Here is a 17481-nt window from a genome sequence, read left to right as displayed (position 1 = left end):
GCTCTTTCTGGGCTGGCCAATAACTGTTTGTTGTTCAACTTATTACCATGGTAAAGTACAATCTTCATTATTGTAGCTCAGATCACTGTAAAGAGAGAAATCTACAAATGGGAAGAGAATATTAATTTAGCCCAGCATTTTCCAAATTTATCCCTTGATAATAGCTATAGAAATAGTTGCTTGGGGAAATATTGGGAAATACTTTATACTAATGTCAATCTTGGAGATGAAAATGCTCATTAGCATATAATAGGCTCTGAAAAATCCTGAAGAGGAAAGCAAAATCTACCGAGTTTGGTTTATCCTAGCTTTGCCCAAATTTTGTTATGAGACCTCTTAGTATTGCTGTGAAACTAATTGCTTCAAAACTTAAGAGGCATAAGATAATAATCACTTAATATCTCCTAGAGTGTTCATGGGTCGGGAATCTGGGAAGGATTCACCTGTGTGCTTCTTCTGGATTAGGGTCTTTCAAGCATTGTAGTTAGGAGGTGGCTGTCCTAAAACAGCAAGTGGCAAGAGCCACTAGAGACTTGCTGGTCATTTCTCATCCTGCCATGTTAGAGCTTTTCCTTGTGGCTTCTTTATGTAGGCTACATTGGGTTTCCTCACAGCCTGGCTTTATCTGAGTAAGATATTACATGGTAGCTCTGAGTTCTGACGCCAGTATGGCAACTCACCAAGTAGAAACTGCCATGACTCTTACGACATAATCTTGGAAGTTAGGCAGTGCTACTTTCATTATATTCTGTTATTACAAGTGGTCACAAACCCACCCAGGTTTAAGAACAGGGGAATTCAAATCTACATCTTGTTGAGGGAGTAGTAAAGTTCTAGAAGAACATGTAGGATGGAAAATAGTGTTATTAATACCATCTTTGGAAACTGTGTTCAATCATCAAATGCTCTTTTTAAATTTAATATTGGTTCTATGAAGCATACTTTGGGAATGTTGTTTTAGACCATTATCATCAGAGCTGCCTCAAAATAGAAAGATGAACTGATCAAGAAAGATTTGTCTTTACAAATTCTAGAGACATCCATGTATGCAAGCCACAAAGGGATGATTTGGCTTGACTATATTAAAAGGTACCATTGTTTTAAATTCTGTGGCTTGAAAGTATACCAATTTAAATGTTTAGTTTTCATGGATCAGAGAGAGTTAATGCTGTAACTCCTACATCAGTGCCAATGACCGAACCCAGGTTGTGTGGAGTCTCTTGACATTTGTATATCTAGACTGGAGGAGATTTAGAAATTACCCACTGCAATCCAAAATGACCTTGGAAAATCTTTACCAAGTGAAATGAGTCCTTATCAAATTGAATGGCTTCTTGGTAGTGTAGCCATGTTTGGAGAGACTTATCAATAAGCTTTGTATTTTTGAGATTATGGTTCAGTGTGAGGAGGTGTCTTCTAACACTCTAGCTTTCATATGTTGAAAATCTAGTACACAGTGTTAGAGGATACCTCCTGCTGAGTGACACTGTACTCAAGTCAGACTTTTGCATAAACTGTTTCCTTTCAATCCAACAATATCCTTCCTCTTCTCTAACAACCTAACTCATATTTTTTGCCTCAGATGCAAAATAAGTTATTTTATCTGTTATCGTCATTTATATAATGTCATGTACAGTATTTTTTCTGTAACATTTCTATAATTGCTTATTAGCCACATGACTGTTTTGTTCATTTAAAATATTCTATACATAGATGAACCCGTCATTTGTGAACAAAACCTATCATTTGAACAAATGCCCTAGGGTCAGATTTAGAAAAGACCCAGGAGATAACATTGACGAATTCTTTCATTTTTTTTTCAGATGAGTAACTGAGAGCTAGAGGTAGAGTGTTATAGAAACTCACACTTCAACAGCCCTTTATGCTAAAAACCCTCAATAAACTAGGTATTGGCGAAACGTACCTCAAAATAATAAAAGCCATTTATGACAAACCAACAGCCAATATCATAATGAATGGGCAAAAACTGGAAGCATTCCCTTTGAAATCTGGCACTAGACAAGGATGCCCTCTCTCACCACTCCTATTCAATATAGTATTGGAAGTTCTAGCCAGAGCAATCAGGCAAGAAAAGAAATAAAGGGTATTCAAATAGGAAAGGAGGAAGTCAAATTGTCTCTATCTGCAGAAGACATGATTGTATATCTAGAAGACCCCATTGTCTCAGCCCAAAATCTCCTGAAACTGATAGGCAACTTCAGCAAAGTCTCAGGTTACAAAATCAATGTGCACAAATCACAAGCATTCCTATACACCAATAACAGACTTAAAGAGAGCCACATCAAGAACGAACTGCCATTCACAATTGCTACTAAGAGAATAAAATACCTAGGAATACCACTAACAAACGATGTAAATTACCTCTTCAAGGAGAATTACAAACTACTGCTCAAGGAAATAAGAGAAGACACAAACAGATGGAGAAACATTCCATGGTCATATTTAGGAAGAATCTATATTGTGAAAATGGCCATACGGCCCAAAGTAACATACAGATTCAACGCTATCCCCATCAAGCTACCAATGACCTTCACAGAACTGGAAAAAACCACTTTAAACTTCATATGGAACCAAAAGAGAGTCCGCATAGCCAAGTTAATTCTAAGCAAAAAAAACAAAGCAGGAGACATCACACTACCAGACTTCAAACTATACTACAAGGCTACAGTAATCAAAACAGCATGGTACTGGTACCAAAACAGAGATATAGACCAATGGAACAGAACAGAGGCCTCGGAGGCAACACCACACATCTACAACCATCCGATCTTTGACAAACCTGACAAAAACAAGCAATGGGGAAAGGATTCCCTGTTTAATAAATGGTGTTGGGAAAACTGGCTAGCCATGTGCAAAAAGCAGAAACTGGAACCCTTCCTGACACCTTACACTAAAATTAACTCCAGATGGATCAAAGACTGAAACATAAGACCTAACACCATAAAAACCCTACAAGAAAACCCAGGCAAAACCATTCAAGACACAGGCATAGGCAAGGACTTCATGACCAAAACACCAAAAGCATTGGCAACAAAAGCCAAAATAGACAAATGGGACCTAATCAAACTCCACAGCTTCTGCAGAGCAAAAAAAAAAAGAAAAGAAAAGAAAAGAAAGGAAAAACAGTCATTAGAGTGAATCAGCAACCAACAGAATGGGGAAAAAATTTTGCTATCTACCCATCTGACAAAGGGCTGATATACAGAATTTACAAAGAACTAAAACAGATTTACAAGAAAAAAACAAACAAGCCCATTCAAAAGTGGACAAAGGACATGAACAGACACTTTACAAAAGAAGACATACATGAGGCCAACAAACATGAAAAAATGCTCATCATCACTGGTCATTAGAGAAATGCAAATCAAAACTACATTGAGATACCATCTCATGCCAATTAGAATGGCGATCATTAAAAAATCTGGAGACAACAGATGCTGGAGAGGATGTGGAGAAATAGAAACAATTTTACACTGCTGGTGGGGGTGTAAATTAGTTCAACCATTGTGGAAGACAGTGTGGAGATTCCTCAAGGACCTAGAAATAGAAACTCCATTTGACCCAGCAATCCCATTACTGGGTATATATCCAAAGGATTATAAATCGTTCTACTATAAGGACACATGCACAGAAATGTTCACTGCAGCACTGTTTACAATAGCAAAGACCTGGAACCAACTCAAATGCCCATCAATGATAGACTGGACAGGGAAAATGTGGCACATATACACCATGGAATACTATGCAGCCATCAAAAACGATGAGTTTGTGTCCTTTGTAGGGACATGGATGAACCTGGAAACCATTATTCTCAGCAATCTGACAGAAGAATAGAAAATCAAGCACCACATGTTCTTACTTACAGGTGGGTGTTGAACAGTGAGAACACGTGGACACAGGGAGGGGAGCACTACACACTGGGGTCTGTAGGGGGGAAATAGGGGAGAGACAGTGGGGGGTGGGGAGTTGGGGAGATAGCATGGGGAGAAATGCCAGATATAGGTGATGGGGAGAAAGGCAGCACATCACACTGCCATGTGTGTACCTATGCAACAATTTTGCATGTTCTTCACCTTTACCGCAAAACCTAAAATGAAAGAAAGAAAGAAAGAAAGAAAGAAAGAAAGAAAGAAAGATCACACTGCTAGCTAGTGTTAGAGCTAAAACCAGAACCCAGCACTTAGGCTGCCAGTCCAGGATACTTTTTCAGTGCCTTGCACATTGTAAGCCTTCAACAAATATTAGGTGACAAGATAATTTGGTTCCTTTTATTCTTGAATGGTCCTGCCAGCTTTGGAGGAACTAGGACGACCTAGGTATTTGCTCCTTTGTCAGTGTTTTGTAGCACTTATACACATTGCTCATCATCCTGTGCATTTGTAAGCTGCCTGGGTTGGGTACTGGTTTCCTTCCATGAGGCTGTGAGTCACTGAAGACAGAAACATTATACTTGTTTCCTTGTATGCTGACTGCTTGGCTCAGTGCTTAACACACAGCAGACACTCAATAAGTATTGAACAAATGATTGATTTATTGAATCAATAAAAGCTAGTGTGTTGCTCCCATGTGAGTCAGATGGTTTCAATACTGTGTCCGTGTGGTATTTAACAAATTGATTCTCAGGAGAAAATGTGACTTTATTCTGCTGAAGAGAAAATTACTAAGATTCGCCCAAACCCATAGAATATACAGCACCAAGAGTAAACCCTAATGTTAACTATGGACTTTGGTGATACTGATATGCCCATGTAGGTTCATCAGTTTTAACAGATGTGCCATTCTGGTGTGGGATGTTGATAATTGGGGAGGCTATGAAATATGGGGGCTAAGGTTTATGTAAAGTCTCTAGACTTTCTACCCACTCAGTTTTGCTGTGAACCTGAAACTACACACTTTTCCAGTGTGGCTGAGTCAAAAGGCTAAAACAAAGGTGCCATTCAAAGGTGGGCATGACAATGTAGAAATCCAATTAAGAAAGGGTAGATATATGTAAAATAGATAAAGGCTTGGGACCAATCAGAGGAGAGCCTCCAAATGGGAAGACAATTCTCAATCCTGTCTGAGGATTTATCCAGGACTGTCTTCAGCTTGAAGATTGGGTTTCACCAGGGACCTGCCCCATCTGCCTAGGCATTTGACTGCCTTGATTTTCTGGCTCGATTTGCCTTGACATTCCTGGCATAAGCAGTATGAAATTCAAAGAACAAAATAACATGGAATAAGAACTACAATATTATTATTTTTAAAGAAGAGTTTTAGAATTGCTAAGATGCTTCATTATTCAAGCAGTATGTCCTTCTATAAGTTATAGAGTAGAAGCAGAAGTTGGATATCATTCAATTAGTTTTTGCAAAAAAAGAAAAAGAAAAAGTCCCTTTGTAGTAGCAGGCATTTCCTGGCTCTATTTCTTGAGTTTTAGATCAAAGAATAGGAACAAATATCATCTCATCTAAGAAATGTCATGGGAAATATTGTCCATCACTAGCAGGTTTGATTGTTGTTGAAATGCATGAAGAATTAGGAAAATCATCCCTAATTTGTTTTGGCATCAATGGCTACTGCAGGTTCTAGGGTATGCATCTTGGTAGACTCGCCAGGTTTCCCATGTCCTTGTGGTTAATATCCTGTTTCAGAGCTCCTAGTAGACAAAGGACTGCCTCTCCCACCCAAAGACCCAGGACTAGGGTTGTTAACTAACCCCATCTGTGGTGCTTTGGAAATAAAGCCAGCAATATCAGTTTCTTACTGGTGTTGTAACTAACTGTCATATTCTGAGTGACTTAAAACAACACAAATGTATTATATTACTGGAGTTCTAAGCACAAAATCAGTGTCAGTGAAGTAAAACCAAGGTGCTGACGGGGCTGTGATCCTTCTGGAAGCACTAAAGAAAACTATTTTCATGCCCTGTCCAGCTTCTAGAGGGTCCTGCCTCTGTGGGTGGGATGTTGCTTGTCCATGGTTTCTATAGCCTGGCTGGTGATGTGTGGGGGAGAGCCCAGCTGAAGTAGTGCACAATCATTGGTGTACCAGCACCAGGAAACTGGCTCTTCCCACCATCGTCCTGCCCCTCCATCAAAAACAAAACAAAACCAAAACAAAAATCCAACAAAACAAAACACCAGGGCTTATTTATAGAATTTGCCACTTTGCTGAGGTGTAAATACTTCTATCCTTGCCGATTTCACACTGGCGGTGTGACATCACTGAGCAGGCAGTGAGGAAGAGAAGCAATTGGTGATGCTATCACACGACTGTCTGTAATCTTTTCGCAATACCTCGGGTTGCCTTTTGCTTCCAGGTTTTGCTAATGATCTGTCACAGAGCTTTTTCTAACTACCCCTGGGTTTGGAATGCATCCTACAATTCAGAGTTCAGCAAGGATCTTTGCCACCTTGCTTTTTGCCTCAGACTATTAGATCTGTTGTTCCCTTCCTCGCTTTCACTTTTCCCCATCTATGTTTTCCAAAGCTATTCTGTCAGAGAAAAGAAAAAGATAATCAGTTTGCTTTACTCCAGTTTTGTGTAATAATTGATAAGTTTCAGAATTTTACTGACTTACAATAAGGCTGAGGGAGGGAGAGGAGTTGCTCCTCTCTGAGCCAGACTCTTCAGTTTGTACATAGTAATGTATCTTCAAGGAGGGAGAAACTGTGGTGGCTTTATTTACCATGTTAACCCTGAAATCTCACCAGTAAGTATTTCTGACTAGTTTAGAGAACAGCTATAGCCTTCACAGATATTCTCATTTATATTGAGGTAACATCCCAGAGGAGGGTTTCAGGCCATTTTATATTATATGGAATAGTATTAAATTTGGTCAAATGACTGAATTATCCTAAAAAAAATTTAAATAGAATTACCATATGATCCAGCATTTCTACTTTTGGGTATAATACCCCAAAGAATTGAAGGTAAGAACTTGAACAGATATTTGTACACGCATGTTTATAGCAGCATTATTCACAATAGCCAAAAGACAGAAGCAACTCAAGAGACCATCAACAGATTAATGGAGAAATGAAATGTGGTATATACCTACAATGGAATACTATTCAGCCTTAAAAAGTAAGGAAATTCTAACACATGCTACAACATGATGAACCTTGAAGACATTATGCAAATGAAATGAGCCAGTCACAAAAGGACAAATACTCTATAATTCCACTGACATAAGGTACCTAGAGTAGTCAAATTCCCAAGACAAAAAGTAGAATGTTGTTTGTCAAGAGCAAGGTTGGGGAAGAGATAGTTAGTGTATCATGGGTAGAGTTTCAGTTTGGAATTGTGAAAAGTTCTGGAGATGGATGGTGGTGATAGCTGCACAACACGGTGATTGTACTTAATGCCACCAAACTGTACTTAAAATGGTAAAAATGATTACATGTTGCATACATGTTACTGCAATAAACAAAAAAGGACTTTGTTTTTGCTGTTATGCTGATAGTGTTGAAGCCTGATCAGTTAAAAAGCACCAGGAACCAGCCTGTAGTCTGAGGAAGTCAGATTTATTGACTTGAAATAGCAGAGAGCAGGGTGGGGGCGCTGCAGAAGCTCGGCTCAGTGGGAAGGAGAAGGGAAGCATCTGTTGGATGCTTGGTTTGGGCTCCTTGTGAATGATTCTGAGGATGGGCTGAGGAAGCAGGATCAATTCTGCATCTTTTGCTGTTTCTGAAGTGAGATAAGGAGAAGTGAGGATTAACCAGGAACAGGTGCTGTATGAGGCATGGGCAATTGGACACCTGGGTATGTATCCCCAGGGTTAGATGGGAATAGCAAAACAGGTCTGGGGCACCACTAGTAAGAAAGTAGTAGTCACCTAGAGAGGGAGTCTTTAGGACATCTTATAGATAGGCATGACCTTGGGAGAATGCTATTCCTGTTAGCTTCTCTCAGCTGCCTTTTTTAAAAAAATTATTATTATTAAGACAGAGTCTCGCTCTGTCTCCCAGGCTGGAGGGCAATGGCACAATCTCAGCTCACTGCAACCTCTGCCTCCCGGATTCAAGTGATTCTCTTGCCTCAGCCTCCTGAGTAGCTGCGATTACAGGCACGCACCCCTCCCCCACCATGCCCGGCTAATTTTTTGTATTTTTAGTAGATTTGGGGTTTCATCATGTTGGCCAGGCTGATCTGAAACTCCTGACCTCAGGTGATCCACTCACCTCAGCCTCCCAAAGTGCTGAGATTACAGGCATGAGCCACCATGTCTGGCCCATTTGTTGAGTTTTGACAAGTGCATATACCTCACCCCATTCAGACAGAGAGTATTGTCACCACCCAGAAAGCTGCCACACATCTCTTCCTACTCAGTTCCCCAGAGGAAATCACTGCTGTGTTTGTGAACTATAAATTGGTTTTGCCTTGCTGGCAAAGAACATTATTTAGGCTATAAAATTAATACATATTTATTAAAGAGCACTTTAAAATAACATTTAAGAAACATAATGGAGATGATAAAATATGTAAAACATTTTGTAGTCATTACTTTTACTTGTTTTCTCAATTAATTAAAAGCTCTTAATAAACATAATTTTTAATGGCTACATAATGGCTGGCTGTTTGGACAAGCTCCTATAGCCCCATAATGGCTCTTGAGGTACCTCCTCCGCTAACGAAATCTTTGGCCCTCAGAAGGTGAGCAGAGCCAGTGCACAGGTGTGGAGGGAGATGGGCTGGCCTACAGAGAAACATATTAGCTTTAATTGCTCTGGACATTTTCTCCCTCATCCTTTGGCTGAGCTGCTTACGCCAGGGCTATTGGCTTCTATGGTGATTTTTCTCACTGCCTCACTCATTATCTTATTAGTTATTAAATTCCCTTTTGATGATACAAGAGATCCTGAAACATTTTTAATGAATGCTCGCTTGGTTTTAACCACAGAGGAGCTGAACATGACAAGGTGCAGTGGTCCCGGGCTCACGGGGGACAAGGTCCTGCTCCACGCTGGGGCCCTTTGCAGCTGACTGACAGCAGTGGATGTGAGCTGGTCCAGAGCCATGGATGTGGGTTTGCTGGCTTTTGTACAAGGAGCCTCAAGGTACCTTGCCAAAATTTGCCCTTCCCTTCCCCCAATTCATTAATTGATAATTTTAAAAAATAAGACCACTTCTTGTTCTTACTATGTACAAGGCGCTTCCTAAATACTGTATCTGCATTATTTTAAACCCCGGAAGAACTCTGCAAGGTAGGTGTGTATTCTTATTATTTTCCTCATTTTGCTGATAAGAAAACTTGGGCACAGCAAGGATAAGTGACCTGCTTAACTTCATACCTGTGGTAAGAGGGAGCCCTTGTGGGAACCTAGATAAGGGGATTTCAGAGTCTGATTGCCCTCTGCATTAGATCTGTTTCCTGAAGAAACAAAATAGTGAGGACTTTTCTTTTTGATTTGATGTTTAACTCTAATAGAGTCATGGTTTTTGTAGAGTCAGCTCTGTTAGTCTCAGTTCACAACCAAGAGTGCCAGGTTTCTAAATGGAACATCAGCCAGAGCAGGGATCAGAGTGGCTTTTTTTTTTTTTAATTGGGTAAATGTTTATTAAAATGTTGGAGATGAAAGTGCAGATGGGGTTTGAGACTACCCAAAGATGTGGCACAATAGGACCATTACTACCCCTAGGGTGGAGGGACAAGGAGAGGGGCTGAGGAAACAGGGCAGTCCAGCAGGAACACTGAGGAAGAGGGTATCTATGAAAGCCAGAACCATGGAGGAAACACCACCAGTGTTGGAATGCTGCCCAAGGCAGAGAGACTGGAGACATGCTCTGGCTTATTCTCTCCTCCTGCCCTCCAATTTCAAGCCAGTGCCTCCCGTTGATAGAATCTAATTAAAAGCTCATTTTTAAGAAATTTGAAAATGTGGTTTGCAGTGGTCAGGGCCTGACAATACAGAGCAAGAGAAGGTCAGGGGATTTGATCTGGCTTTTTTGAACCAAAGCATTGGCATTAATATTCCAAAGTGAGTGAAACTGAGGTTTGAAATCATGGCAACAGAGACTCTTGGAACTCCCTGTCAAGACCTCATTTCCAGTTTGATCATCCCATTTAATGTTGACTTATGTCAAAATTCTTCAAAAACCGGGTTTCAAAACACTTGAGATACTTTGGAGAAGCCATAACTTGGCTGCCAATTTATTTAAGAAATGTTGGCCTTCTTCATTTACTTGTATACTTTGCCAATCAGAATTCAATTTGATGAGGTTTTTATTGGCCAGCTGCAGCATTTTTTATGACATGGTCCACACTCCTTGCTGATTTTTTTCTACCAAATAAACTCTTACATAATTCACAGGCTATTGACTTTGGCAGGATTTATGGTGTTTCCCCAAATTATTTCTTGCATTTGCAAAATCCTGCAGGTATATTAGTTATTCTTATTTTATAACTTGGTTTAGGATACAGGGTTATCTTTATAGAAATACTGAGGAATGAACAGTATGTACTACAGGCATTCAAAGAAGGGTGTAATCAAAGTAGGCTAGAAGAAAACAAAGTAGTATTTATCAAGCACATGCTCAGTACTAGTCACTAGAGGTTTTATATACAATCTCTCTTTAAATTTTCACCACAGCTCTCCCTGATCATCATGGCCCACACTTACTAAATAAGGTAACTTGGGCTCAGAAACTACACAAATTTCCCAAACTCAAATAATAAACAGGTTTATGTAATTCCCACTTTTTTTCTGTTAACTCAAAGATGGCTTCAAAGAGAAGGATCTGAGGGGAAAAAATGATTAATATGTCATAATGGATAAGAGGATAGGCATTCTGTAAGCAAATTATAAACCATTCCACACTTCTTCCTTGTAACACGTTGACCAATGACTTTGGTTCATCTAGTAGAATATTTTTCTTCTTATAAAGTGGAAAGTCTAAGGCATCAAACTAACCACAGTCTTCAGCCAGTATGTAGGGTCTTCCATGCTACTCTTCAGATACACAATATCAACTTACTTCAATGCCTTATGACATAAAAATTATAAGGAAGAGCATTGACTGATGTAAGGACACTTCAAAGTAATTCTTGAGAATAAATCAACTTTCTGTTGGGGGCATCATTTGCTTTGTTTTTAATGTATCATCGCCAAGTAGTATACTATTCAATTAGATTTTCCCTGACTGAGAACCTTGGGGAAATGTATTTTAAAACAAAAAAAAGTGGAAGAGAAGAAGACAGTCTCTCTCTACAGAGAGTTAGTTACTGAGGTACAACAGGGACAAAAGTTCTGTTTGCCCACGGGTTGTTTATGCATAGAGCCTTGGTCTCCACCATGGCCAAAATTTATTAGACTCCTTTTGGGTTGTCCACAGATTAGAAGCCAACTCAAATTAGATGAATGAAAATCTTTCAACTTCAGGATTATTCCACCTCAGAAGTACGAAAGAAGTCCACAGTGCTTTCCATTAAGGTTCTTTCTAGATGTTTCCTCCAGAGTGTGGGAGCAACAGCAGCTGTTCTGACACCACACGAGTCTCTAAGGTCACATTATCTGAAGATTTCTCAAACCCCAGCTTGATAAGCCTTCAGGTTTAGAAGTCAAATCTTATCAATCTCTTGCGAATCCTGTAAGTCTAGAGTGCCTTCATGCAGGTGCCATCTGGTAGTGATCAGCCTACCGTAGTGGGTGAATAAATCTTTCCCCAAAGTTTGGGAGAATAATAACTCCTGAAGATACAGTCATTTAATGATGTTTCCATAATGGTGCAGTAAATGCATGGTATAACTTTTTCAGCCCAAGACAGTGGAAATCAAATTATGTTGGGGAAAGTCTGTAATTATTTGTGATTTGCTTTTCTCTGTGATAAATGTGGTGCAGAACTGGAGGACACAGCAGAAATGTTTTCAAGATGTTTGCTTCAAGTTTGGCTATGTTTGAAACTGGAAAGTCTAACTTCTGTAATTTTCTGCTTGTTAGTAGATCACTTAATGTCTCTGGGCCCCAGTTTACTCAACTGAGAAACGTGGATGATGCCTACTCCAAAGGGTTATTAATAAAATACCAAATAAGATAGAAGAATGCACTCTATAGGCTAATAAGTGATGCATAAATGTAAGGTAACATGTAAATGAGAAGTTTTACAGTACTATGTGGTTCCATGCTTTTTTAAAATTTTTTGTCTTTTTGAGATGGAGTCGCACTCTGTCACTCAGGCTGGAGTGCAGTGGTGCAATCACGGCTCACTACAATCTCCACCTCCTGGAAGTTCAAGTATTTTTTGAGTTTCTTTGGCTCCAAAACATGGTTGCTTTGCTGGTCATCATCTTTTCATTTGAATGGGTCGCCTTGCATAGGCTGAGGGATGCTAATTGCTCTGAGGCTTTAATAATACTAACTACTAAAAATGAATACAACAGGAGTTTTGGTCATTTGATTTTCTTTAAAAATAGAATTATCTAAGTAATAAAATGCTTTTTTGATAAACTTATAATAGTTCAATGGCAGCATCGATCTGTGCATTCTTAGCAAACAAATTGATACAAAAAGTAGAAAATATGAACTGAAATGATATGTTTCTTCCACTTTAGATGTTAATTCATTGGAATTGGAGAGATTTAGCCTCTTGTGAACCCATAAAACCTTTAACTATTAGGGAAAAGTAATTCAGTCTTATTGAGAGGGGAATTTATAACACTGCATCTGGGAGGAAGTGTACATGGCTTTTATAAAATGGGCTAAAGCTTTCACGTGGTAGAAATGACAATTTTTGATTAACAAGTTGTCAGCATGGGGCACATTTCTTCAATTTTCAGCAACTTAAATCCCAGCATTAATCAGCTTTTGTAGATGCCACCCACTGTTCATACAGCAGCTAGGAAAACAGTAATGAAGAACTGTAAAATTAGCATTAGATCAGTGATCATGCTGACTGGAGTATTCTCATTTTGTATGAAAATAGGTTTTTCTTATTATTCAGGAATTGGTCAAAACATGCCATGTCCGCATTAAATGACTTCTGCGAGTGCTTTCTTTCAGGACAATAAATGGTGCTAAGAAGTTGGCAGGCCTCCCACCAAGTAGACCTTTGATACATGTTTTGTGAGCACATTAATATAAAATCAGAGTTAGAGAAACACAGGGAGTGTTCTCTAAACATAATTATCTTTTTCTGGAGTGAAACATAAATCAAACTATCACGTTACTCCCAGGAAGCCTAAACCATTTATAAAATAATGACTTTTGTTTTTATAAATTGGTTTAATTCATCCATTTCTTTGGGTTCCTGCAATTGTGCAAGGCACCACAGGGGCTAAACAGATGCACAGGAATGGCTCTGCTGTAAAAGTGCTCAGAATATCCACATACACTCCATTGTTTGGTCCACACATTTTGCCTTCTTTTACATTGAGACTGTGGAATTGAATAAATGTGCCAGTATTCTTCCTGCATGTGACACTGCTAACGAACTCCTTTGTCTGTAAGCTATTGCATTGTGTTTTTTTCAGTATTGATGTTAGAGATTGCTAGTTCCTCATTTCTGGTTCTTTTGGTTTATCTTGGCACCAAACTACTACGTACATTTTCAGAAAGGCTTCTCAGAGTTAGGTTGTGTATAGATTGTTCCCTTGAGGGGGAACAAAATAAATTGATTGATACAAGATGGGATATTGTGATCTGGATAATGGTTATTGGCTATCACCATGAGTAGTTCTGTGGAGCAAGCAAGGGTGTGAAATAGAAGTTCAATCAGATGTAGTTCAAAGAAAAGAGAGCCAACCTACGGATGGTTCTCAGTAGAGTGGTTTAGTAATTAGTGATTAAAAACTGTAAACAGAAGGTCTTAAGTTGGAGTTCCATGACCGTGCTTCAGAGAGTACATGAACTTTCTAAAATTATGTCACATTTTATATTTAGGAAGCTATATGTTTTCTTGGAGAGATAATCCCTTAGCCTTCCTTGCATTCTCTAAGGGATCGAAGAACTCACGCAAAAAATTATGAACCATTGGCTTAGATCAGGAGTAAGTGAACTTTTTCTGAAAAGAGCCAGATAGTAAATACTAAAGGTGTTGAAGAATATACAGTTTTCGTCAACAAATGAGTGTGCCTGTATTCCAATACAACTTTATTTACAAGAAAAAGGTTGTCCAGGGGGCCATGGTTCTCTGACTTCTGGCTTAAGTGCTCAAATAAGTACACTCAAGTTTTCCCTTTTATATAGATTGTATCTGACATAAGGCATATTTATGTAATTTTGTTGTTTCTTTCTTGTTGAGGTATAATTTACTTGGGGTAAAATGAACATATCTGCTGTATACTTGAGAAATTTTTACACATACATACACCCATGTAACCACTACCCAAATCAAGATATAGAACATTTCCATCACTCCAAAGAGCTCCCTTGTTCTCCTCTCTAGCTGTAATCTGCCCTCCACCCCTGGAAGTAACCACTTTTCTCTTTTATATCATCATGACTTAATTTTGCCTTTCCTTGAACTTGATTGAAATGGGATTAGACCAGTGTATACTTTTGAAGTCTGGCTTCTTTTACTCAACATAATGTTTTTAAGATTCATCTGTATTTTTCAACAGAGATTTTTAAAACAGGTTTCCTGGGTCACTCATATTGTTGTCTCCAAAGACACTGCTTGTTTAAACAAGAGTTTATTGATCCTTTGGTGTTTGGAGTGCCAGACTAGGGGCCACAAGAAGAGGCAGGAATATTTCTTTCTCCACTCTCCCATTACTTGGAGTTAAACCATAAACTCATATCGCAATTCAAGAACCTCAGTTATAGATAACATCAACAAATTAAAACAAACTCTGAGAATACCTTCTCATTGTAGAATTTAAAGGATTAAAGATATTGAGTGAGGTCTCTGTTTCTCTTTACCTTCAGATCAGTATAAATTAATTTGCTTTTATACTACCATTGGTTCATAGAAGTGTGAAGAAGTTTCTAATGTGCCTTAGTCTAGTGCTTTTCACACTTTTATATGCATATAAATCACCTGGAGGCCTTGTTTAAAATGGAGATTTGGTCTGGGGTGTTGCCTGAAAACCTGCATGGCTGGCGAATTCCCATGTAGTGCTGGTGCTGCTCCCATGTGGAACATGCTTCCAGTAGCAGGGCTCCTGTCTACTAATCCTTTTTCATATTGTTTAGAACAGAGATGATAGTATCCTAGAACAATGGCAGTGAAAACTCAGACAAGTAATATATTTGTGAATTAAAATGTATAGAAGTTTCTGAGAAACCAGATCAGCACAGGAAAAAAAGAAGATACCAAGGTTTTTCCCGGGAGTCTGCCTTATATAGCTAGATAAATTGTGTAGCATTCAGTGACAAACTTGGAAGTCAATGTTATCTGGGGAGCAAAGACTTGAGTGTGTTCTCAGCTATACTGGGTTTGAAGTGTTTGGGGAAATCTACAAGTGGAGATGTTAGTAGGTGTTAGGAGATATAGAGTTCTGGAGCTTAGAGCAGGGTCTGCCTGGAGAGATAAATCTGAGAACATGGCCATGACTGACATCTAGAGAGAGACTATAGTGGGAAGGAAGGAGAATCTTGCCCTTGTCTTTGAGGAACTTCAATAGTCAATGGTCAGACAGAGTAATCTGAATTTGTAAGGAAGACTGAGAAGAAATATCAAAGAGATAGGAAGAAAATCGGAGGAGAGAGAGAGAGAGAGAGAGAGAGTGTGTGTGTGTGTGTGTGTGTGCGTGCGTGTGTTTAATTTTTGAAATACAAAGAGGAGGATGGTCTAAGAAATGAACAACAGTAGCAGTGTTCAGGAATGCCTAAGGTATATAAAAGAAAGCTTTAAATATATCTGTTGATTTAGCTTCTATCAATAATTACTGATCATCATAAGTGTTGTTACAGGAGAGCAACATGTCAAAAATCGACTTGGCATGAATTGATGAAAAATGGGAAATAAGATAATGGAGATAGAAAACAGAGGTTTTGTCCAAGGTCAAAAAAGAGAGAGGAGGTGATGACTGCATGGGAATGTGAACCCAAAGGAGCTTTTTGCTTTCTAATTGATGAGACTTGAACACATTCCAATTCCAGTGGGAAAGATTATTATGAGATGGAACACTTGGATAAGCAAAATAGATGATAGTAGTGTATGTTTCTGGAAAAGGCTGGAGTAGATGGGATCCAAGGATTAGGAATGGGCTTTGGAAAGGAAGAGACGTGTTAAACCAATGTAAGAGAAGTGGAGAAAGATGAAAAAATGTGCAGAAGAATATGGAGGGCTTTAACATTCTTTGCGAAGTAGGAGGTGAGGTCTCTGGCTCTGAGGAAAGAGGAAACTGGCACTCTAAGGTCATGACTAGAGAGAGGTGCCATAGATTCAGAGTCAATATTCTAGAGAGGGCAGTATGTTGATCAGATGAGTGTAACAGATTGCTGCTTATTTGTTTAGAATGTAAGTATGTTGTGCGACTTGCTCCGTGATGTGGACAGAGAACGTGGACAGTGGTCACGTGGACTCTACTACGCTGGACACGTGTGACAGGACTTTGGGATACTGGCCAGATTATCGTCTGGAATTTAAGCAGGAAGAGAATGAAAATGAAGAAATTAGAAGTCTGATGATAGGAGTTACAGTAAAGAAAACAGTTATTTGGAGGCCCTGAAAAGGAGAATGGTCACAATGGGAGTATTTAATAAAATAATTTCTAAGCAGGAAGGAAAGGAGACAGGGTCTAAATGAGAGATGTCCTGATTAGTAATTTCAGGGTATGACAAAGTCTAAAGCTATACTAGTGGAGTGGCTGATAGGACACAAAGGAGAAGATCAGGTCATGAGTGATGAGGATGTCAAGAGCCAAAGGTCAAGGTGTTAGATGGATCATCATCTACTTGGTTATTGAGGTCACCCAGGATGTTGGGAGGACTTGAGGTGGAGTGGAAGGCTATGACCATGTGCCGAAGTCTCCCAGGAATGGTGGTGACTGGGAGAAAAGGGAAGTGATGAGTCACTGTAAGGATGGCAGATGGCAGCTGTAAGGATGGCAGATGACGTAGGGGTAGATGATCATTGCTGGCAAGGGGTGATGGGAAGCACAGAGGAAAAAAACACCATGTCCTGATTTTGAGCTACTTTCACAGTGAAAGAATAAACAGTGTTCACTTGTGAGGGATATGGGCGCAAGTGGTCTCGCCTAAAACAAGGTGGAGGGATTAAGCAAAGAAACAGATACATTCATAGAAAATTAATATATGGAGCAGCATTTCCAGAGAGCTAGCTCAAGGATTTAGATGGGTAGGGAAGGAATAGGCTGGATCTAGGGCTCAGAAGTACCAGGTATGAGGGGTGAAGGTGAAGGAAATGTGACTGACCAGAGACTTATACTTTGGATGTTCCTGATGAAAACACGTGGTTGTTTGCAGTTAATCTCTTTGAGGAGAGTGGACACTGGGCCTCATGTTCAGATGACTTCTTTTGGCTTAGATAATGTTGGTCTCATTAGCTATTTCCATAGCCACTTGGCCTTGGGTG

The sequence above is a fragment of the Saimiri boliviensis genome, chromosome 2 (genome assembly GCF_048565385.1).
Source record: "Saimiri boliviensis isolate mSaiBol1 chromosome 2, mSaiBol1.pri, whole genome shotgun sequence".
In the NCBI taxonomy this organism is placed as follows: Eukaryota; Metazoa; Chordata; class Mammalia; order Primates; family Cebidae; genus Saimiri; species Saimiri boliviensis.
The sequence above is the reverse complement of the archived record's forward strand: the minus strand, read 5'-3'. Positions refer to the sequence as shown.